A 20,308-nucleotide genomic window follows, 5' to 3' on the forward strand; every position below is an offset into this window, starting at 1 on the left:
GGTACAACCCCTGATAAAGAGCATGTAACAGAAAGGTTCCACCGAGAGTCGAACTTGGATTGCTGGATTCAGAGTCCAGCGTGCTAACCATTACACCATGGAACCTACGTTAGACACTTCTGAGTCTTGTTTTGCTGGGTTCACAGACCAAGTTAAGCTCAAAGTGACTTGTCATGGGAGAATGCATGTTGCAACAACTACAGACAAGGACTTCCAGCAACAAGATAATTAGTTGAGGTATTTGATTTGGTCAACTGAAAGACACTTTCTGTTTACAGTAGTCTTCAACAATGAAAGCTGGTACAATCCCAGATAAAGAGCAATAGCAGAAAGGTTCCACCGAGAGTCGAACTCGGATCACTGGATTCAAAGTGCAGAGTGCTGACCATTACACCATGGAACCCACAGCAAAAGTTGTTTCTAGCAAATGAGTTGCTGAATTCAGAGTCCAGAATGCTAACACCATGGAACCAGCAAATAGGTTTCCAACTTCTCTGCCGTTGATTTCAGAGTCTGTTGTGCTTACTACTGCATCACGCAACCAAAGAAATTAGCTTTTGTGAATACTGTTTTGCTGAACACATAGCAAAACATCCTGTCCTGAGACCCTAGCATATTTGGATTTAAATGACTTCACCAATTCTAGGATAATCAGAAAGCTGTTTGCCACAAGAACAAGCATGTAAAAATTCTGAAAACAATTCATGAAATATGCTGGAATTATATAGACCGCAAGCATGTGATAGAGCTTGCATGGAGAAAAGACCTGCAAGCTGGAATCAACACTAATGAATCAAAAGGTTCCACTGAGAGTTGAACTCAGATTGCTGGATTCAGAGTCCAGAGTGCTAACCATTACACCATGGAACCTAAAAGATAAGTTCTGATTCTTCTGTTTTGCTGGGTTCACAGACCAAGTTAAGCTCAAAGTGACTTGTCTTGAGAGGATGCAAGTTGCAACAACTACAGACAAGGACTTGCAGCAACAAGATATTTAGTTGAGGTATTCGATTTGGTCAACTGAAAGACACTTTCTGTTTACAGTAGTCTTCAACAATGAAAGCTGGTACAATCCCAGATAAAGAGCATGTAGCAGAAAGGTTCCACCGAGAGTCGAACTCGGATTGCTGGATTCAGAGTCCAGAGTGCAAACCATTACACCATGGAACCTACATGAGACACTTCTGAGTCTTGTTTTGCTGGGTTCACAGACCAAGTTAAGCTCAAAGTGACTTGTCATGGGAGAATGCATGTTGCAACAACTACAGACAAGGACTTCCAGCAACAAGATAATTAGTTGAGGTATTTGATTTGGTCAACTGAAAGACACTTTCTGTTTACAGTAGTCTTCAACAATGAAAGCTGGTACAATCCCAGATAAAGAGCAATAGCAGAAAGGTTCCACCGAGAGTCGAACTCGGATCACTGGATTCAAAGTCCAGAGTGCTGACCATTACACCATGGAACCCACAGCAAAAGTTGTTTCTAGCAAATGAGTTGCTGGATTCAGAGTCCAGAATGCTAACACCATGGAAACAGCAAATAGGTTTCCAACTTCTCTGCCGTTGATTTCAGAGTCTGTTGTGCTTACTACTGCATCACGCAACCAAAGAAATTAGCTTTTGTGAATACTGTTTTGCTGAACACATAGCAAAACATCCTGTCCTGAGACCCTAGCATATTTGGATTTAAATGACTTCACCAATTCTAGGATAATCAGAAAGCTGTTTGCCACAAGAACAAGCATGTAAAAATTCTGAAAACAATTCATGAAATATGCTGGAATTATATAGACCGCAAGCATGTGATAGAGCTTGCATGGAGAAAAGACCTGCAAGCTGGAATCAACACTAATGAATCAAAAGGTTCCACTGAGAGTTGAACTCAGATTGCTGGATTCAGAGTCCAGAGTGCTAACCATTACACCATGGAACCTAAAAGATAAGTTCTGATTCTTCTGTTTTGCTGGGTTCACAGACCAAGTTAAGCTCAAAGTGACTTGTCTTGAGAGGATGCAAGTTGCAACAACTACAGACAAGGACTTCCAGCAACAAGATATTTAGTTGAGGTATTCGATTTGGTCAACTGAAAGACACTTTCTGTTTACACTAGTCTTCAACAATGAAAGCTGGTACAATCCCAGATAAAGAGCATGTAGCAGAAAGGTTCCACCGAGAGCCGAACTCGGATTGCTGGATTCAGAATCCAGCGTGCTAACCATTACACCATGAAACCTACATTAGACATTTCTGAGTCTTGTTTTGCTGGGTTCACAGACCAAGTTAAGCTCAAAGTGACTTGTCTTGAGAGGATGCAGGTTGCAACAACTACAGACAAGGACTTCCAGCAACAAGATGTTTAGTTGAGGTATTCGATTTGGTCAACTGAAAGACGCTTTCTGTTTACACTAGTCTTCAACAACGAAAGCTGGTACAACCCCTGATAAAGAGCATGTAACAGAAAGGTTCCACCGAGAGTCGAACTTGGATTGCTGGATTCAGAGTCCAGCGTGCTAACCATTACACCATGGAACCTACGTTAGACACTTCTGAGTCTTGTTTTGCTGGGTTCACAGACCAAGTTAAGCTCAAAGTGACTTGTCATGGGAGAATGCATGTTGCAACAACTACAGACAAGGACTTCCAGCAACAAGATAATTAGTTGAGGTATTTGATTTGGTCAACTGAAAGACACTTTCTGTTTACAGTAGTCTTCAACAATGAAAGCTGGTACAATCCCAGATAAAGAGCAATAGCAGAAAGGTTCCACCGAGAGTCGAACTCGGATCACTGGATTCAAAGTGCAGAGTGCTGACCATTACACCATGGAACCCACAGCAAAAGTTGTTTCTAGCAAATGAGTTGCTGAATTCAGAGTCCAGAATGCTAACACCATGGAACCAGCAAATAGGTTTCCAACTTCTCTGCCGTTGATTTCAGAGTCTGTTGTGCTTACTACTGCATCACGCAACCAAAGAAATTAGCTTTTGTGAATACTGTTTTGCTGAACACATAGCAAAACATCCTGTCCTGAGACCCTAGCATATTTGGATTTAAATGACTTCACCAATTCTAGGATAATCAGAAAGCTGTTTGCCACAAGAACAAGCATGTAAAAATTCTGAAAACAATTCATGAAATATGCTGGAATTATATAGACCGCAAGCATGTGATAGAGCTTGCATGGAGAAAAGACCTGCAAGCTGGAATCAACACTAATGAATCAAAAGGTTCCACTGAGAGTTGAACTCAGATTGCTGGATTCAGAGTCCAGAGTGCTAACCATTACACCATGGAACCTAAAAGATAAGTTCTGATTCTTCTGTTTTGCTGGGTTCACAGACCAAGTTAAGCTCAAAGTGACTTGTCTTGAGAGGATGCAAGTTGCAACAACTACAGACAAGGACTTGCAGCAACAAGATATTTAGTTGAGGTATTCGATTTGGTCAACTGAAAGACACTTTCTGTTTACAGTAGTCTTCAACAATGAAAGCTGGTACAATCCCAGATAAAGAGCATGTAGCAGAAAGGTTCCACCGAGAGTCGAACTCGGATTGCTGGATTCAGAGTCCAGAGTGCAAACCATTACACCATGGAACCTACATGAGACACTTCTGAGTCTTGTTTTGCTGGGTTCACAGACCAAGTTAAGCTCAAAGTGACTTGTCATGGGAGAATGCATGTTGCAACAACTACAGACAAGGACTTCCAGCAACAAGATAATTAGTTGAGGTATTTGATTTGGTCAACTGAAAGACACTTTCTGTTTACAGTAGTCTTTAACAATGAAAGCTGGTACAATCCCAGATAAAGAGCAATAGCAGAAAGGTTCCACCGAGAGTCGAACTCGGATCACTGGATTCAAAGTCCAGAGTGCTGACCATTACACCATGGAACCCACAGCAAAAGTTGTTTCTAGCAAATGAGTTGCTGGATTCAGAGTCCAGAATGCTAACACCATGGAAACAGCAAATAGGTTTCCAACTTCTCTGCCGTTGATTTCAGAGTCTGTTGTGCTTACTACTGCATCACGCAACCAAAGAAATTAGCTTTTGTGAATACTGTTTTGCTGAACACATAGCAAAACATCCTGTCCTGAGACCCTAGCATATTTGGATTTAAATGACTTCACCAATTCTAGGATAATCAGAAAGCTGTTTGCCACAAGAACAAGCATGTAAAAATTCTGAAAACAATTCATGAAATATGCTGGAATTATATAGACCGCAAGCATGTGATAGAGCTTGCATGGAGAAAAGACCTGCAAGCTGGAATCAACACTAATGAATCAAAAGGTTCCACTGAGAGTTGAACTCAGATTGCTGGATTCAGAGTCCAGAGTGCTAACCATTACACCATGGAACCTAAAAGATAAGTTCTGATTCTTCTGTTTTGCTGGGTTCACAGACCAAGTTAAGCTCAAAGTGACTTGTCTTGAGAGGATGCAAGTTGCAACAACTACAGACAAGGACTTCCAGCAACAAGATATTTAGTTGAGGTATTCGATTTGGTCAACTGAAAGACACTTTCTGTTTACACTAGTCTTCAACAATGAAAGCTGGTACAATCCCAGATAAAGAGCATGTAGCAGAAAGGTTCCACCGAGAGCCGAACTCGGATTGCTGGATTCAGAATCCAGCGTGCTAACCATTACACCATGAAACCTACATTAGACATTTCTGAGTCTTGTTTTGCTGGGTTCACAGACCAAGTTAACACTAGAAGCGCCAAAGCTCCGGTCATTTGACCGCTGTGACGTCTACTAGAAGCGCCGCCTCTGGTCGACCTAATTATACCTAGAAGCGCCGAGCACCGGTCACTTGACCGCAGCAGCACAAAAAATAATAATATCTTTGCACTGGATCCAATTTCAGAACCCTCCTTTCATGACTTTTCCCAGAATTGTCCTTTTAATAAACTAGTATTTTTACATTGTTAAAAGAAACCCTGCACATGCTAGTTTCAATCGATTTCGCTCGTATCTCTGTAATATTGTCGTCGTCGCCTACACTTCAAGACTGTGATTCTCTTTTCTGCCAGCGGGTGTCGCAAAGATTCGTATGTCATTTAATATTTAGTATAACTAAATAAAGATCAATAGTTTTCAAAACTAAATTATTCAAAGTTCAAACTGATTATTGTGTAAAGACAAAACGGAATTCGTCCGTTGAACGAAAGTGAAAGTGTTTCACTTTCCAAAGTCTTAAAATATATACTTTATTTATTAATATTATTTAATATATACTATATATAAGTTTACATCAATGGTTTTCAAACCGTGAGAGCGTCTTGCTTTGCCTAATAAATGCTTTAGTAGTTTGCAGGAATTCTGCGAATGGTAATTAGCCTACTTATCAAGTCAATATCTCAAATAAATGATCTCTCGGGTATAATCCCTCTTCGCCAGGGCTAGCTGTTAGATACATACATTATGTATGGCTGCTTTTGACACACTGGCATTACAAAAGAATTAAGCAGAATGCAAGTTACGTATGTAAATGCATACCTTTGCGAGCGAAACTGAGATGATGGCATGGGCGGTGCTGTTATGAACACTTTATTCACAATAGCATTCATGAGGCAACGTGAGCTATAAATTCGTCGGGACGCGGCTACACAGTTTGAGTGAAAACTCTGCTTGGGCGATCGAACAGCAACACAGTTTGCTTGAAAGCTCGGTTTTGGCGTTTGAACAGCAACATAGTTTGCGTGACTCCTCGGTTTGGGCGTTTGAACAGCAACACAGTTTGCTTGAAAGCTCGGTTTGGGCGATCGAACAGCAACACAGTTTGCTTGAAAGCTCGGTTTTGGCGTTTGAACAGCAACATAGTTTGCGTGACTCCTCGGTTTGGGCGTTTGAACAGCAACACAGTTTGCTTGAAAGCTCGGTTTGGGTGATCGAACAGCAACACAGTTTGCTTGAAAGCTCGGTTTGGGTGATCGAATTTTACCTGAAGCTCCTTGCCCGCCCTCAAAAAGAAAACAATGCCAAGTCGGCAGATGTTCAGGGAACAAAACGTATGACATCTGCCAGACATGTAAGCGACTGGTCTGTGGCAAATGTGCAAAGACTGCACCTAAGCTGTGTTTTGAATGTGAAGCTGACACACAAATCAAAACAAAGGGAACTTAATTTGAGGTGGTGAACGAAACTTATGCAATATACGCTAAAGAGAGACGGGATGCATCCGTTGTTGGCCTGTAGCTGTGTTCTACAACCTCCAAAACCTGGCTGTAATTAATAAATATTGTTCAAACAGTGCATGAACATTAACCACAGCGGTGGAGGTTTATTCTCAAGTTCACAATTCACTACATAAATGTAACCTAATTTGAGGTGGGGAACGAAACTTATTCAATATACGCTAAAGAGAGACGGGATGCACCCGTTGTTGGCCTGTAGCTGTGTTCTACAACCTCCAAAACCTGGCTGTAATTAATAAATATTGTTCAAACAGTGCATGAACATTAACCACAGCGGCGGAGGTTTATTCTCAAGTTCACAATTCACTACATAAATGGAACTTAATTTGAGGTGGGGAACGAAACTTATGCAATATACGATACATGTAAATCACCGAATGGTGATAACGCTTGGTGATAACACGGTCGTTAGGACGTGGGATCACACATCGGCTATTCACCGATCAAACACCTCATTTGAAACGGCAACACAATACGGCAAGATAAAAAAGTGAACATTAGAGAGGACAGAGGCAACTATATTCGTGAAGCCATCCGTATCATTTTAATAATTTTGCGTTTTGTTACGCAAAGGTACATAGCCTACCTTTTATAATGATATTTTTGTAATTATTTTGCCTATTTATGCTTTTTGTTCTTTGTCTAACACAAAACATTATAGACATTTATTTGTAGATTTGTTATGTTCACCATAGCCTACAATTCACTAACATACACAACTTTTAGACATTAAAACTTGAAATGGCGTAACATTGAACAAAGTATACAAACAAACTTGCTTTAGCTCGGTCTACGGGCTTCACTTTGCTACTCTGAGTATCGAACAAGCTTTTTGTGGATGTGGGGGTGGAAGGCTGCAGCGCAGTCTGTTTCATTAGCAAGACAAAAGACGTGAACGCTTCACAGTGGGGGTGCGGGCCAGTGGGTTAGTGGTGTGGCGAACGTACATGATAATATAGTGACATATATGCCAACAGAATAACACACAGACAAATAAGCAAACTATTACACTAACCAAGCAAACTATTACACTAACCAAGAAACAAAACTGAAACTATATTTTGCATTTACGTTTTCGCACAAACCAGGAAATGCAATATGAAACTAAACAAAACTGACAATGGGAAAGCTACTGAGAACGAGGTCACAAGGCACTGATTCTAAAAGGTTTAGTCACATTAATTTGTTAACATATTGACGTTACGTGCAAATGTCACCATTACGAATATTTTGTTTGGGCGGCTCATTCTTCCTTTTGTGCAAAACGCCATCTAGCGTTAATTATGTGTCAGTACCAGCTCCCCTGTGTAAAGACTCAGCGGTCTTTTGACCGCCCGAGGCGCGCTTTAAGTAGGTGAAAACAACACGGCGCTAGTAGGAGGTGGTGAAATCGGTCAGATGACCGGCCCTCCGCGCTTCTAGGTATAAGTATGTAAATGAGGCGCGGCGCTTCTAGTGTTAAGCTCAAAGTGACTTGTCTTGAGAGGATGCAGGTTGCAACAACTACAGACAAGGACTTCCAGCAACAAGATGTTTAGTTGAGGTATTCGATTTGGTCAACTGAAAGACGCTTTCTGTTTACACTAGTCTTCAACAACGAAAGCTGGTACAACCCCTGATAAAGAGCATGTAACAGAAAGGTTCCACCGAGAGTCGAACTTGGATTGCTGGATTCAGAGTCCAGCGTGCTAACCATTACACCATGGAACCTACGTTAGACACTTCTGAGTCTTGTTTTGCTGGGTTCACAGACCAAGTTAAGCTCAAAGTGACTTGTCATGGGAGAATGCATGTTGCAACAACTACAGACAAGGACTTCCAGCAACAAGATAATTAGTTGAGGTATTTGATTTGGTCAACTGAAAGACACTTTCTGTTTACAGTAGTCTTCAACAATGAAAGCTGGTACAATCCCAGATAAAGAGCAATAGCAGAAAGGTTCCACCGAGAGTCGAACTCGGATCACTGGATTCAAAGTCCAGAGTGCTGACCATTACACCATGGAACCCACAGCAAAAGTTGTTTCTAGCAAATGAGTTGCTGGATTCAGAGTCCAGAATGCTAACACCATGGAAACAGCAAATAGGTTTCCAACTTCTCTGTCGTTGATTTCAGAGTCTGTTGTGCTTACTACTGCATCACGCAACCAAAGAAATTAGCTTTTGTGAATACTGTTTTGCTGAACACATAGCAAAACATCCTGTCCTGAGACCCTAGCATATTTGGATTTAAATGACTTCACCAATTCTAGGATAATCAGAAAGCTGTTTGCCACAAGAACAAGCATGTAAAAATTCTGAAAACAATTCATGAAATATGCTGGAATTATATAGACCACAAGCATGTGATAGAGCTTGCATGGAGAAAAGACCTGCAAGCTGGAATCAACACTAATGAATCAAAAGGTTCCACTGAGAGTTGAACTCAGATTGCTGGATTCAGAGTCCAGAGTGCTAACCATTACACCATGGAACCTAAAAGATAAGTTCTGATTCTTCTGTTTTGCTGGGTTCACAGACCAAGTTAAGCTCAAAGTGACTTGTCTTGAGAGGATGCAAGTTGCAACAACTACAGACAAGGACTTCCAGCAACAAGATATTTAGTTGAGGTATTCGATTTGGTCAACTGAAAGACACTTTCTGTTTACACTAGTCTTCAACAATGAAAGCTGGTACAATCCCAGATAAAGAGCATGTAGCAGAAAGGTTCCACCGAGAGCCGAACTCGGATTGCTGGATTCAGAATCCAGCGTGCTAACCATTACACCATGAAACCTACATTAGACATTTCTGAGTCTTGTTTTGCTGGGTTCACAGACCAAGTTAAGCTCAAAGTGACTTGTCTTGAGAGGATGCAGGTTGCAACAACTACAGACAAGGACTTCCAGCAACAAGATGTTTAGTTGAGGTATTCGATTTGGTCAACTGAAAGACACTTTCTGTTTACACTAGTCTTCAACAACGAAAGCTGGTACAACCCCTGATAAAGAGCATGTAACAGAAAGGTTCCACCGAGAGTCGAACTTAGATTGCTGGATTCAGAGTCCAGCGTGCTAACCATTACACCATGGAACCTACGTTAGACACTTCTGAGTCTTGTTTTGCTGGGTTCACAGACCAAGTTAAGCTCAAAGTGACTTGTCATGGGAGAATGCATGTTGCAACAACTACAGACAAGGACTTCCAGCAACAAGATAATTAGTTGAGGTATTTGATTTGGTCAACTGAAAGACACTTTCTGTTTACAGTAGTCTTCAACAATGAAAGCTGGTACAATCCCAGATAAAGAGCAATAGCAGAAAGGTTCCACCGAGAGTCGAACTCGGATCACTGGATTCAAAGTCCAGAGTGCTGACCATTACACCATGGAACCCACAGCAAAAGTTGTTTCTAGCAAATGAGTTGCTGGATTCAGAGTCCAGAATGCTAACACCATGGAACCAGCAAATAGGTTTCCAACTTCTCTGCCGTTGATTTCAGAGTCTGTTGTGCTTACTACTGCATCACGCAACCAAAGAAATTAGCTTTTGTGAATACTGTTTTGCTGAACACATAGCAAAACATCCTGTCCTGAGACCCTAGCATATTTGGATTTAAATGACTTCACCAATTCTAGGATAATCAGAAAGCTGTTTGCCACAAGAACAAGCATGTAAAAATTCTGAAAACAATTCATGAAATATGCTGGAATTATATAGACCGCAAGCATGTGATAGAGCTTGCATGGAGAAAAGACCTGCAAGCTGGAATCAACACTAATGAATCAAAAGGTTCCACTGAGAGTCGAACTCAGATTGCTGGATTCAGAGTCCAGAGTGCTAACCATTACACCATGGAACCTAAAAGATAAGTTCTGATTCTTCTGTTTTGCTGGGTTCACAGACCAAGTTAAGCTCAAAGTGACTTGTCTTGAGAGGATGCAAGTTGCAACAACTACAGACAAGGACTTGCAGCAACAAGATAATTAGTAGAGGTATTTGATTTGGTCAACTGAAAGACACTTTCTGTTTACAGTAGTCTTCAACAATGAAAGCTGGTACAATCCCAGATAAAGAGCATGTAGCAGAAAGGTTCCACCGAGAGTCGAACTCAGATTGCTGGATTCAGAGTCCAGAGTGCTAACCATTACACCATGGAACCTACATGAGACACTTCTGAGTCTTGTTTTGCTGGGTTCACAGACCAAGTTAAGCTCAAAGTGACTTGTCATGGGAGAATGCAGGTTGCAACAACTACAGACAAGGACTTCCAGCAACAAGATAATTAGTAGAGGTATTTGATTTGGTCAACTGAAAGACACTTTCTGTTTACAGTAGTCTTCAACAATGAAAGCTGGTACAATCCCAGATAAAGAGCATGTAGCAGAAAGGTTCCACCGAGAGTCGAACTCGGATCACTGGATTCAAAGTCCAGAGTGCTGACCATTACACCATGGAACCCACAGCAAAAGTTGTTTCTAGCAAATGAGTTGCTGGATTCAGAGTTCAGAATGCTAACACCATGGAACCAACAAATAGGTTTCCAACTTCTCTGCCGTTGATTTCAGAGTCTGTTGTGCTTACTACTGCATCACGCAACCAAAGAAATTAGCTTTTGTGAATACTGTTTTGCTGAACACATAGCAAAACATCCTGTCCTGAGACCCTAGCATATTTGGATTTAAATGACTTCACCAATTCTAGGATAATCAGAAAGCTGTTTGCCACAAGAACAAGCATGTAAAAATTCTGAAAACAATTAATGAAATATGCTGGAATTATATAGACCGCAAGCATGTGATAGAGCTTGCATGGAGAAAAGACCTGCAAGCTGGAATCAACACTAATGAATCAAAAGGTTTCACTGAGAGTTGAACTCAGATTGCTGGATTCAGAGTCCAGAGTGCTAACCATTACACCATGGAACCTAAAAGATAAGTTCTGATTCTTCTGTTTTGCTGGGTTCACAGACCAAGTTAAGCTCAAAGTGACTTGTCTTGAGAGGATGCAAGTTGCAACTACAGACAAGGACTTCCAGCAACAAGATATTTAGTTGAGGTATTCGATTTGGTCAACTGAAAGACACTTTTTGTTTACAGTAGTCTTCAACAATGAAAGCTGGTACAATCCCAGATAAAGAGCATGTAGCAGAAAGGTTCCACCGAGAGTCGAACTCGGATTGCTGGATTCAGAGTCCAGAGTGCTAACCATTACACCATGGAACCTACATTAGACATTTCTGAGTCTTGTTTTGCTGGGTTCACAGACCAAGTTAAGCTCAAAGTGACTTGTCATGGGAGAATGCAGGTTGCAACAACTACAGACAAGGACTTCCAGCAACAAGATAATTAGTAGAGGTATTTGATTTGGTCAACTGAAAGACACTTTCTGTTTACAGTAGTCTTCAACAATGAAAGCTGGTACAATCCCAGATAAAGAGCATGTAGCAGAAAGGTTCCACCGAGAGTCGAACTCGGATTGCTGGATTCAGAGTCCTGAGTGCTAACCATTACACCATGGAACCTACATGAGACACTTCTGAGTCTTGTTTTGCTGGGTTCACAGACCAAGTTAAGCTCAAAGTGACTTGTCATGGGAGAATGCAGGTTGCAACAACTACAGACAAGGACTTCCAGCAACAAGATAATTAGTAGAGGTATTTGATTTGGTCAACTGAAAGACACTTTCTGTTTACAGTAGTCTTCAACAATGAAAGCTGGTACAATCCCAGATAAAGAGCATGTAGCAGAAAGGTTCCACCGAGAGTCGAACTCGGATTGCTGGATTCAGAGTCCAGAGTGCTAACCATTACACCATGGAACCTACATGAGACACTTCTGAGTCTTGTTTTGCTGGGTTCACAGACCAAGTTAAGCTCAAAGTGACTTGTCATGGGAGAATGCAGGTTGCAACAACTACAGACAAGGACTTCCAGCAACAAGATAATTAGTAGAGGTATTTGATTTGGTCAACTGAAAGACACTTTCTGTTTACAGTAGTCTTCAACAATGAAAGCTGGTACAATCCCAGATAAAGAGCATGTAGCAGAAAGGTTCCACCGAGAGTCGAACTCGGATCACTGGATTCAAAGTCCAGAGTGCTGACCATTACACCATGGAACCCACAGCAAAAGTTGTTTCTAGCAAATGAGTTGCTGGATTCAGAGTTCAGAATGCTAACACCATGGAACCAACAAATAGGTTTCCAACTTCTCTGCCGTTGATTTCAGAGTCTGTTGTGCTTACTACTGCATCACGCAACCAAAGAAATTAGCTTTTGTGAATACTGTTTTGCTGAACACATAGCAAAACATCCTGTCCTGAGACCCTAGCATATTTGGATTTAAATGACTTCACCAATTCTAGGATAATCAGAAAGCTGTTTGCCACAAGAACAAGCATGTAAAAATTCTGAAAACAATTCATGAAATATGCTGGAATTATATAGACCGCAAGCATGTGATAGAGCTTGCATGGAGAAAAGACCTGCAAGCTGGAATCAACACTAATGAATCAAAAGGTTTCACTGAGAGTTTAACTCAGATTGCTGGATTCAGAGTCCAGAGTGCTAACCATTACACCATGGAACCTAAAAGATAAGTTCTGATTCTTCTGTTTTGCTGGGTTCACAGACCAAGTTAAGCTCAAAGTGACTTGTCTTGAGAGGATGCAAGTTGCAACTACAGACAAGGACTTCCAGCAACAAGATAATTAGTAGAGGTATTTGATTTGGTCAACTGAAAGACACTTTCTGTTTACAGTAGTCTTCAACAATGAAAGCTGGTACAATCCCAGATAAAGAGCATGTAGCAGAAAGGTTCCACCGAGAGTCGAACTCGGATTGCTGGATTCAGAGTCCAGAGTGCTAACCATTACACCATGGAACCTACATGAGACACTTCTGAGTCTTGTTTTGCTGGGTTCACAGACCAAGTTAAGCTCAAAGTGACTTGTCATGGGAGAATGCAGGTTGCAACAACTACAGACAAGGACTTCCAGCAACAAGATAATTAGTAGAGGTATTTGATTTGGTCAACTGAAAGACACTTTCTGTTTACAGTAGTCTTCAACAATGAAAGCTGGTACAATCCCAGATAAAGAGCATGTAGCAGAAAGGTTCCACCGAGAGTCGAACTCGGATTGCTGGATTCAGAGTCCAGAGTGCTAACCATTACACCATGGAACCTACATGAGACACTTCTGAGTCTTGTTTTGCTGGGTTCACAGACCAAGTTAAGCTCAAAGTGACTTGTCATGGGAGAATGCAGGTTGCAACAACTACAGACAAGGACTTCCAGCAACAAGATAATTAGTAGAGGTATTTGATTTGGTCAACTGAAAGACACTTTCTGTTTACAGTAGTCTTCAACAATGAAAGCTGGTACAATCCCAGATAAAGAGCATGTAGCAGAAAGGTTCCACCGAGAGTCGAACTCGGATTGCTGGATTCAGAGTCCTGAGTGCTAACCATTACACCATGGAACCTACATGAGACACTTCTGAGTCTTGTTTTGCTGGGTTCACAGACCAAGTTAAGCTCGAAGTGCCTTGTCATGGGAGAATGCAGGTTGCAACAACTACAGACAAGGACTTCCAGCAACAAGATAATTAGTAGAGGTATTTGATTTGGTCAACTGAAAGACACTTTCTGTTTACAGTAGTCTTCAACAATGAAAGCTGGTACAATCCCAGATAAAGAGCATGTAGCAGAAAGGTTCCACCGAGAGTCGAACTCAGATTGCTGGATTCAGAGTCCAGAGTGCTAACCATTACACCATGGAATCTACATGAGACACTTCTGAGTCTTGTTTTGCTGGGTTCACAGACCAAGTTAAGCTCAAAGTGACTTGTCATGGGAGAATGCAGGTTGCAACAACTACAGACAAGGACTTCCAGCAACAAGATAATTAGTAGAGGTATTTGATTTGGTCAACTGAAAGACACTTTCTGTTTACAGTAGTCTTCAACAATGAAAGCTGGTACAATCCCAGATAAAGAGCATGTAGCAGAAAGGTTCCACCGAGAGTCGAACTCGGATCACTGGATTCAAAGTCCAGAGTGCTGACCATTACACCATGGAACCCACAGCAAAAGTTGTTTCTAGCAAATGAGTTGCTGAATTCAGAGTTCAGAATGCTAACACCATGGAACCAACAAATAGGTTTCCAACTTCTCTGCCGTTGATTTCAGAGTCTGTTGTGCTTACTACTGCATCACGCAACCAAAGAAATTAGCTTTTGTGAATACTGTTTTGCTGAACACATAGCAAAACATCCTGTCCTGAGACCCTAGCATATTTGGATTTAAATGACTTCACCAATTCTAGGATAATCAGAAAGCTGTTTGCCACAAGAACAAGCATGTAAAAATTCTGAAAACAATTCATGAAATATGCTGGAATTATATAGACCGCAAGCATGTGATAGAGCTTGCATGGAGAAAAGACCTGCAAGCTGGAATCAACACTAATGAATCAAAAGGTTCCACTGAGAGTTGAACTCAGATTGCTGGATTCAGAGTCCAGAGTGCTAACCATTACACCATGGAACCTAAAAGATAAGTTCTGATTCTTCTGTTTTGCTGGGTTCACAGACCAAGTTAAGCTCAAAGTGACTTGTCTTGAGAGGATGCAAGTTGCAACAACTACAGACAAGGACTTCCAGCAACAAGATATTTAGTTGAGGTATTCGATTTGGTCAACTGAAAGACACTTTCTGTTTACAGTAGTCTTCAACAATGAAAGCTGGTACAATCCCAGATAAAGAGCATGTAGCAGAAAGGTTCCACCGAGAGTCGAACTCGGATTGCTGGATTCAGAGTCCAGAGTGCTAACCATTACACCATGGAACCTACATGAGACACTTCTGAGTCTTGTTTTGCTGGGTTCACAGACCAAGTTAAGCTCAAAGTGACTTGTCATGGGAGAATGCATGTTGCAACAACTACAGACAAGGACTTCCAGCAACAAGATAATTAGTTGAGGTATTTGATTTGGTCAACTGAAAGACACTTTCTGTTTACACTAGTCTTCAACAACGAAAGCTGGTACAACCCCAGATAAAGAGCATGTAGCAGAAAGGTTCCACCGAGAGTTGAACTCGGATTGCTGGATTCAGAGTCCAGAGTGCTAACCATTACACCATGGAACCTACATTAGACATTTCTGAGTCTTGTTTTGCTGGGTTCACAGACCAAGTTAAGCTCAAAGTGACTTGTCATGGGAGAATGCAGGTTGCAACAACTACAGACAAGGACTTCCAGCAACAAGATAATTAGTAGAGGTATTTGATTTGGTCAACTGAAAGACACTTTCTGTTTACAGTAGTCTTCAACAATGAAAGCTGGTACAATCCCAGATAAAGAGCATGTAGCAGAAAGGTTCCACCGAGAGTCGAACTCGGATTGCTGGATTCAGAGTCCAGAGTGCTAACCATTACACCATGGAACCTACATGAGACACTTCTGAGTCTTGTTTTGCTGGGTTCACAGACCAAGTTAAGCTCGAAGTGCCTTGTCATGGGAGAATGCAGGTTGCAACAACTACAGACAAGGACTTCCAGCAACAAGATAATTAGTAGAGGTATTTGATTTGGTCAACTGAAAGACACTTTCTGTTTACAGTAGTCTTCAACAATGAAAGCTGGTACAATCCCAGATAAAGAGCATGTAGCAGAAAGGTTCCACCGAGAGTCGAACTCGGATTGCTGGATTCAGAGTCCAGAGTGCTAACCATTACACCATGGAATCTACATGAGACACTTCTGAGTCTTGTTTTGCTGGGTTCACAGACCAAGTTAAGCTCAAAGTGACTTGTCATGGGAGAATGCAGGTTGCAACAACTACAGACAAGGACTTCCAGCAACAAGATAATTAGTAGAGGTATTTGATTTGGTCAACTGAAAGACACTTTCTGTTTACAGTAGTCTTCAACAATGAAAGCTGGTACAATCCCAGATAAAGAGCATGTAGCAGAAAGGTTCCACCGAGAGTCGAACTCGGATCACTGGATTCAAAGTCCAGAGTGCTGACCATTACACCATGGAACCCACAGCAAAAGTTGTTTCTAGCAAATGAGTTGCTGGATTCAGAGTTCAGAATGCTAACACCATGGAACCAACAAATAGGTTTCCAACTTCTCTGCCGTTGATTTCAGAGTCTGTTGTGCTTACTACTGCATCACGCAACCAAAGAAATTAGCTTTTGTGAATACTGTTTTGCTGAACACATAGCAAAACATCCTGTCCTGAGACCCTAGCATATTTGGATTTAAATGACTTCACCAATTCTAGGATAATCAGAAAGCTGTTTGCCACAAGAACAAGCATGTAAAAATTCTGAAAACAATTCATGAAATATGCTGGAATTATATAGACCGCAAGCATGTGATAGAGCTTGCATGGAGAAAAGACCTGCAAGCTGGAATCAACACTAATGAATCAAAAGGTTCCACTGAGAGTTGAACTCAGATTGCTGGATTCAGAGTCCAGAGTGCTAACCATTACACCATGGAACCTAAAAGATAAGTTCTGATTCTTCTGTTTTGCTGGGTTCACAGACCAAGTTAAGCTCAAAGTGACTTGTCTTGAGAGGATGCAAGTTGCAACAACTACAGACAAGGACTTCCAGCAACAAGATATTTAGTTGAGGTATTCGATTTGGTCAACTGAAAGACACTTTCTGTTTACAGTAGTCTTCAACAATGAAAGCTGGTACAATCCCAGATAAAGAGCATGTAGCAGAAAGGTTCCACCGAGAGTCGAACTCGGATTGCTGGATTCAGAGTCCAGAGTGCTAACCATTACACCATGGAACCTACATGAGACACTTCTGAGTCTTGTTTTGCTGGGTTCACAGACCAAGTTAAGCTCAAAGTGACTTGTCATGGGAGAATGCATGTTGCAACAACTACAGACAAGGACTTCCAGCAACAAGATAATTAGTTGAGGTATTTGATTTGGTCAACTGAAAGACACTTTCTGTTTACACTAGTCTTCAACAACGAAAGCTGGTACAACCCCAGATAAAGAGCATGTAGCAGAAAGGTTCCACCGAGAGTTGAACTCGGATTGCTGGATTCAGAGTCCAGAGTGCTAACCATTACACCATGGAACCTACATTAGACATTTCTGAGTCTTGTTTTGCTGGGTTCACAGACCAAGTTAAGCTCAAAGTGACTTGTCATGGGAGAATGCAGGTTGCAACAACTACAGACAAGGACTTCCAGCAACAAGATAATTAGTAGAGGTATTTGATTTGGTCAACTGAAAGACACTTTCTGTTTACAGTAGTCTTCAACAATGAAAGCTGGTACAATCCCAGATAAAGAGCATGTAGCAGAAAGGTTCCACCGAGAGTCGAACTCGGATTGCTGGATTCAGAGTCCAGAGTGCTAACCATTACACCATGGAACCTACATGAGACACTTCTGAGTCTTGTTTTGCTGGGTTCACAGACCAAGTTAAGCTCAAAGTGACTTGTCATGGGAGAATGCATGTTGCAACAACTACAGACAAGGACTTCCAGCAACAAGATAATTAGTTGAGGTATTTGATTTGGTCAACTGAAAGACACTTTCTGTTTACACTAGTCTTCAACAACGAAAGCTGGTACAACCCCAGATAAAGAGCATGTAGCAGAAAGGTTCCACCGAGAGTCGAACTCGGATTGCTGGATTCAGAGTCCAGAGTGCTAACCATTACACCATGGAACCTACATTAGACATTTCTGAGTCTTGTTTTGCTGGGTTCACAGACCAAGTTAAGCTCAAAGTGACTTGTCATGGGAGAATGCAGGTTGCAACAACTACAGACAAGGACTTCCAGCAACAAGATAATTAGTAGAGGTATTTGATTTGGTCAACTGAAAGACACTTTCTGTTTACAGTAGTCTTCAACAATGAAAGCTGGTACAATCCCAGATAAAGAGCATGTAGCAGAAAGGTTCCACCGAGAGTCGAACTCGGATTGCTGGATTCAGAGTCCTGAGTGCTAACCATTACACCATGGAACCTACATGAGACACTTCTGAGTCTTGTTTTGCTGGGTTCACAGACCAAGTTAAGCTCGAAGTGCCTTGTCATGGGAGAATGCAGGTTGCAACAACTACAGACAAGGACTTCCAGCAACAAGATAATTAGTAGAGGTATTTGATTTGGTCAACTGAAAGACACTTTCTGTTTACAGTAGTCTTCAACAATGAAAGCTGGTACAATCCCAGATAAAGAGCATGTAGCAGAAAGGTTCCACCGAGAGTCGAACTCGGATTGCTGGATTCAGAGTCCTGAGTGCTAACCATTACACCATGGAACCTACATGAGACACTTCTGAGTCTTGTTTTGCTGGGTTCACAGACCAAGTTAAGCTCGAAGTGCCTTGTCATGGGAGAATGCAGGTTGCAACAACTACAGACAAGGACTTCCAGCAACAAGATAATTAGTAGAGGTATTTGATTTGGTCAACTGAAAGACACTTTCTGTTTACAGTAGTCTTCAACAATGAAAGCTGGTACAATCCCAGATAAAGAGCATGTAGCAGAAAGGTTCCACCGAGAGTCGAACTCGGATTGCTGGATTCAGAGTCCAGAGTGCTAACCATTACACCATGGAACCTACATGAGACACTTCTGAGTCTTGTTTTGCTGGGTTCACAGACCAAGTTAAGCTCAAAGTGACTTGTCATGGGAGAATGCAGGTTGCAACAACTACAGACAAGGACTTCCAGCAACAAGATAATTAGTAGAGGTATTTGATTTGGTCAACTGAAAGACACTTTCTGTTTACAGTAGTCTTCAACAATGAAAGCTGGTACAATCCCAGATAAAGAGCATGTAGCAGAAAGGTTCCACCGAGAGTCGAACTCGGATCACTGGATTCAAAGTCCAGAGTGCTGACCATTACACCATGGAACCCACAGCAAAAGTTGTTTCTAGCAAATGTGTTGCTGGATTCAGAGTTCAGAATGCTAACACCATGGAACCAACAAATAGGTTTCCAACTTCTCTGCCGTTGATTTCAGAGTCTGTTGTGCTTACTACTGCATCACGCAACCAAAGAAATTAGCTTTTGTGAATACTGTTTTGCTGAACACATAGCAAAACATCCTGTCCTGAGACCCTAGCATATTTGGATTTAAATGACTTCACCAATTCTAGGATAATCAGAAAGCTGTTTGCCACAAGAACAAGCATGTAAAAATTCTGAAAACAATTCATGAAATATGCTGGAATTATATAGACCGCAAGCATGTGATAGAGCTTGCATGGAGAAAAGACCTGCAAGCTGGAATCAACACTAATGAATCAAAAGGTTTCACTGAGAGTTGAACTCAGATTGCTGGATTCAGAGTCCAGAGTGCTAACCATTACACCATGGAACCTAAAAGATAAGTTCTGATTCTTCTGTTTTGCTGGGTTCACAGACCAAGTTAAGCTCAAAGTGACTTGTCTTGAGAGGATGCAAGTTGCAACTACAGACAAGGACTTCCAGCAACAAGATATTTAGTTGAGGTATTCGATTTGGTCAACTGAAAGACACTTTCTGTTTACAGTAGTCTTCAACAATGAAAGCTGGTACAATCCCAGATAAAGAGCTTGTAGCAGAAAGGTTCCACCGAGAGTCGAACTCGGATTGCTGGATTCAGAGTCCAGAGTGCTAACCATTACACCACGGAACCTACATGAGACACTTCTGAGTCTTGTTTTGCTGGGTTCACAGACCAAGTTAAGCTCAAAGTGACTTGTCATGGGAGAATGCATGTTGCAACAACTACAGACAAGGACTTCCAGCAACAAGATAATTAGTTGAGGTATTTGATTTGGTCAACTGAAAGACACTTTCTGTTTACACTAGTCTTCAACAACGAAAGCTGGTACAACCCCAGATAAAGAGCATGTAGCAGAAAGGTTCCACCGAGAGTCGAACTCGGATTGCTGGATTCAGAGTCCAGAGTGCTAACCATTACACCATGGAACCTACATTAGACATTTCTGAGTCTTGTTTTGCTGGGTTCACAGACCAAGTTAAGCTCAAAGTGACTTGTCATGGGAGAATGCAGGTTGCAACAACTACAGACAAGGACTTCCAGCAACAAGATAATTAGTTGAGGTATTTGATTTGGTCAACTGAAAGACAC

The 20,308-nt window shown here is 41.5% G+C and overlaps 32 non-coding genes across 32 annotated transcripts; all 32 read right to left on the bottom strand.

Moving 5' to 3' along the window:
- Positions 1-331: 331 nt before the first annotated feature.
- trnaq-uug (transfer RNA glutamine (anticodon UUG)) lies at positions 332-403 on the bottom strand. Its single transcript has one exon. It is a non-coding gene; the product is annotated as a tRNA-Gln (tRNA).
- Positions 404-798: 395 nt separating this feature from the next.
- Positions 799-870, bottom strand: trnaq-cug (transfer RNA glutamine (anticodon CUG)). The gene has a single exon. It is a non-coding gene; the product is annotated as a tRNA-Gln (tRNA).
- A 526-nt stretch (positions 871-1,396) lies between these two features.
- trnaq-uug (transfer RNA glutamine (anticodon UUG)) lies at positions 1,397-1,468 on the bottom strand. The gene has a single exon. It is a non-coding gene; the product is annotated as a tRNA-Gln (tRNA).
- A 395-nt stretch (positions 1,469-1,863) lies between these two features.
- On the bottom strand, positions 1,864-1,935 carry trnaq-cug (transfer RNA glutamine (anticodon CUG)). The gene has a single exon. It is a non-coding gene; the product is annotated as a tRNA-Gln (tRNA).
- An 825-nt stretch (positions 1,936-2,760) lies between these two features.
- trnaq-uug (transfer RNA glutamine (anticodon UUG)) lies at positions 2,761-2,832 on the bottom strand. The gene has a single exon. It is a non-coding gene; the product is annotated as a tRNA-Gln (tRNA).
- Positions 2,833-3,227: 395 nt separating this feature from the next.
- On the bottom strand, positions 3,228-3,299 carry trnaq-cug (transfer RNA glutamine (anticodon CUG)). Its single transcript has one exon. It is a non-coding gene; the product is annotated as a tRNA-Gln (tRNA).
- A 526-nt stretch (positions 3,300-3,825) lies between these two features.
- Positions 3,826-3,897, bottom strand: trnaq-uug (transfer RNA glutamine (anticodon UUG)). Its single transcript has one exon. It is a non-coding gene; the product is annotated as a tRNA-Gln (tRNA).
- A 395-nt stretch (positions 3,898-4,292) lies between these two features.
- On the bottom strand, positions 4,293-4,364 carry trnaq-cug (transfer RNA glutamine (anticodon CUG)). Its single transcript has one exon. It is a non-coding gene; the product is annotated as a tRNA-Gln (tRNA).
- Positions 4,365-8,139: 3,775 nt separating this feature from the next.
- Positions 8,140-8,211, bottom strand: trnaq-uug (transfer RNA glutamine (anticodon UUG)). The gene has a single exon. It is a non-coding gene; the product is annotated as a tRNA-Gln (tRNA).
- A 395-nt stretch (positions 8,212-8,606) lies between these two features.
- trnaq-cug (transfer RNA glutamine (anticodon CUG)) lies at positions 8,607-8,678 on the bottom strand. Its single transcript has one exon. It is a non-coding gene; the product is annotated as a tRNA-Gln (tRNA).
- An 825-nt stretch (positions 8,679-9,503) lies between these two features.
- Positions 9,504-9,575, bottom strand: trnaq-uug (transfer RNA glutamine (anticodon UUG)). Its single transcript has one exon. It is a non-coding gene; the product is annotated as a tRNA-Gln (tRNA).
- Positions 9,576-9,970: 395 nt separating this feature from the next.
- trnaq-cug (transfer RNA glutamine (anticodon CUG)) lies at positions 9,971-10,042 on the bottom strand. Its single transcript has one exon. It is a non-coding gene; the product is annotated as a tRNA-Gln (tRNA).
- Positions 10,043-10,569: 527 nt separating this feature from the next.
- On the bottom strand, positions 10,570-10,641 carry trnaq-uug (transfer RNA glutamine (anticodon UUG)). The gene has a single exon. It is a non-coding gene; the product is annotated as a tRNA-Gln (tRNA).
- Positions 10,642-11,333: 692 nt separating this feature from the next.
- Positions 11,334-11,405, bottom strand: trnaq-cug (transfer RNA glutamine (anticodon CUG)). The gene has a single exon. It is a non-coding gene; the product is annotated as a tRNA-Gln (tRNA).
- Positions 11,406-11,931: 526 nt separating this feature from the next.
- trnaq-cug (transfer RNA glutamine (anticodon CUG)) lies at positions 11,932-12,003 on the bottom strand. Its single transcript has one exon. It is a non-coding gene; the product is annotated as a tRNA-Gln (tRNA).
- A 227-nt stretch (positions 12,004-12,230) lies between these two features.
- Positions 12,231-12,302, bottom strand: trnaq-uug (transfer RNA glutamine (anticodon UUG)). The gene has a single exon. It is a non-coding gene; the product is annotated as a tRNA-Gln (tRNA).
- A 692-nt stretch (positions 12,303-12,994) lies between these two features.
- trnaq-cug (transfer RNA glutamine (anticodon CUG)) lies at positions 12,995-13,066 on the bottom strand. Its single transcript has one exon. It is a non-coding gene; the product is annotated as a tRNA-Gln (tRNA).
- Positions 13,067-13,293: 227 nt separating this feature from the next.
- trnaq-cug (transfer RNA glutamine (anticodon CUG)) lies at positions 13,294-13,365 on the bottom strand. The gene has a single exon. It is a non-coding gene; the product is annotated as a tRNA-Gln (tRNA).
- An 825-nt stretch (positions 13,366-14,190) lies between these two features.
- Positions 14,191-14,262, bottom strand: trnaq-uug (transfer RNA glutamine (anticodon UUG)). Its single transcript has one exon. It is a non-coding gene; the product is annotated as a tRNA-Gln (tRNA).
- A 395-nt stretch (positions 14,263-14,657) lies between these two features.
- Positions 14,658-14,729, bottom strand: trnaq-cug (transfer RNA glutamine (anticodon CUG)). Its single transcript has one exon. It is a non-coding gene; the product is annotated as a tRNA-Gln (tRNA).
- Positions 14,730-14,957: 228 nt separating this feature from the next.
- Positions 14,958-15,029, bottom strand: trnaq-cug (transfer RNA glutamine (anticodon CUG)). The gene has a single exon. It is a non-coding gene; the product is annotated as a tRNA-Gln (tRNA).
- Positions 15,030-15,256: 227 nt separating this feature from the next.
- Positions 15,257-15,328, bottom strand: trnaq-cug (transfer RNA glutamine (anticodon CUG)). Its single transcript has one exon. It is a non-coding gene; the product is annotated as a tRNA-Gln (tRNA).
- A 227-nt stretch (positions 15,329-15,555) lies between these two features.
- Positions 15,556-15,627, bottom strand: trnaq-cug (transfer RNA glutamine (anticodon CUG)). The gene has a single exon. It is a non-coding gene; the product is annotated as a tRNA-Gln (tRNA).
- Positions 15,628-16,153: 526 nt separating this feature from the next.
- On the bottom strand, positions 16,154-16,225 carry trnaq-uug (transfer RNA glutamine (anticodon UUG)). Its single transcript has one exon. It is a non-coding gene; the product is annotated as a tRNA-Gln (tRNA).
- A 395-nt stretch (positions 16,226-16,620) lies between these two features.
- Positions 16,621-16,692, bottom strand: trnaq-cug (transfer RNA glutamine (anticodon CUG)). Its single transcript has one exon. It is a non-coding gene; the product is annotated as a tRNA-Gln (tRNA).
- Positions 16,693-16,920: 228 nt separating this feature from the next.
- Positions 16,921-16,992, bottom strand: trnaq-cug (transfer RNA glutamine (anticodon CUG)). Its single transcript has one exon. It is a non-coding gene; the product is annotated as a tRNA-Gln (tRNA).
- Positions 16,993-17,219: 227 nt separating this feature from the next.
- trnaq-cug (transfer RNA glutamine (anticodon CUG)) lies at positions 17,220-17,291 on the bottom strand. The gene has a single exon. It is a non-coding gene; the product is annotated as a tRNA-Gln (tRNA).
- A 227-nt stretch (positions 17,292-17,518) lies between these two features.
- On the bottom strand, positions 17,519-17,590 carry trnaq-cug (transfer RNA glutamine (anticodon CUG)). Its single transcript has one exon. It is a non-coding gene; the product is annotated as a tRNA-Gln (tRNA).
- Positions 17,591-17,817: 227 nt separating this feature from the next.
- Positions 17,818-17,889, bottom strand: trnaq-cug (transfer RNA glutamine (anticodon CUG)). The gene has a single exon. It is a non-coding gene; the product is annotated as a tRNA-Gln (tRNA).
- Positions 17,890-18,714: 825 nt separating this feature from the next.
- trnaq-cug (transfer RNA glutamine (anticodon CUG)) lies at positions 18,715-18,786 on the bottom strand. Its single transcript has one exon. It is a non-coding gene; the product is annotated as a tRNA-Gln (tRNA).
- Positions 18,787-19,013: 227 nt separating this feature from the next.
- Positions 19,014-19,085, bottom strand: trnaq-uug (transfer RNA glutamine (anticodon UUG)). Its single transcript has one exon. It is a non-coding gene; the product is annotated as a tRNA-Gln (tRNA).
- Positions 19,086-20,076: 991 nt separating this feature from the next.
- On the bottom strand, positions 20,077-20,148 carry trnaq-cug (transfer RNA glutamine (anticodon CUG)). Its single transcript has one exon. It is a non-coding gene; the product is annotated as a tRNA-Gln (tRNA).
- Between the last annotated feature and the right edge of the window lie 160 nt (positions 20,149-20,308).

This window comes from Brachyhypopomus gauderio, unplaced genomic scaffold (genome assembly GCF_052324685.1).
Source record: "Brachyhypopomus gauderio isolate BG-103 unplaced genomic scaffold, BGAUD_0.2 sc77, whole genome shotgun sequence".
NCBI classification, from domain to species: Eukaryota; Metazoa; Chordata; class Actinopteri; order Gymnotiformes; family Hypopomidae; genus Brachyhypopomus; species Brachyhypopomus gauderio.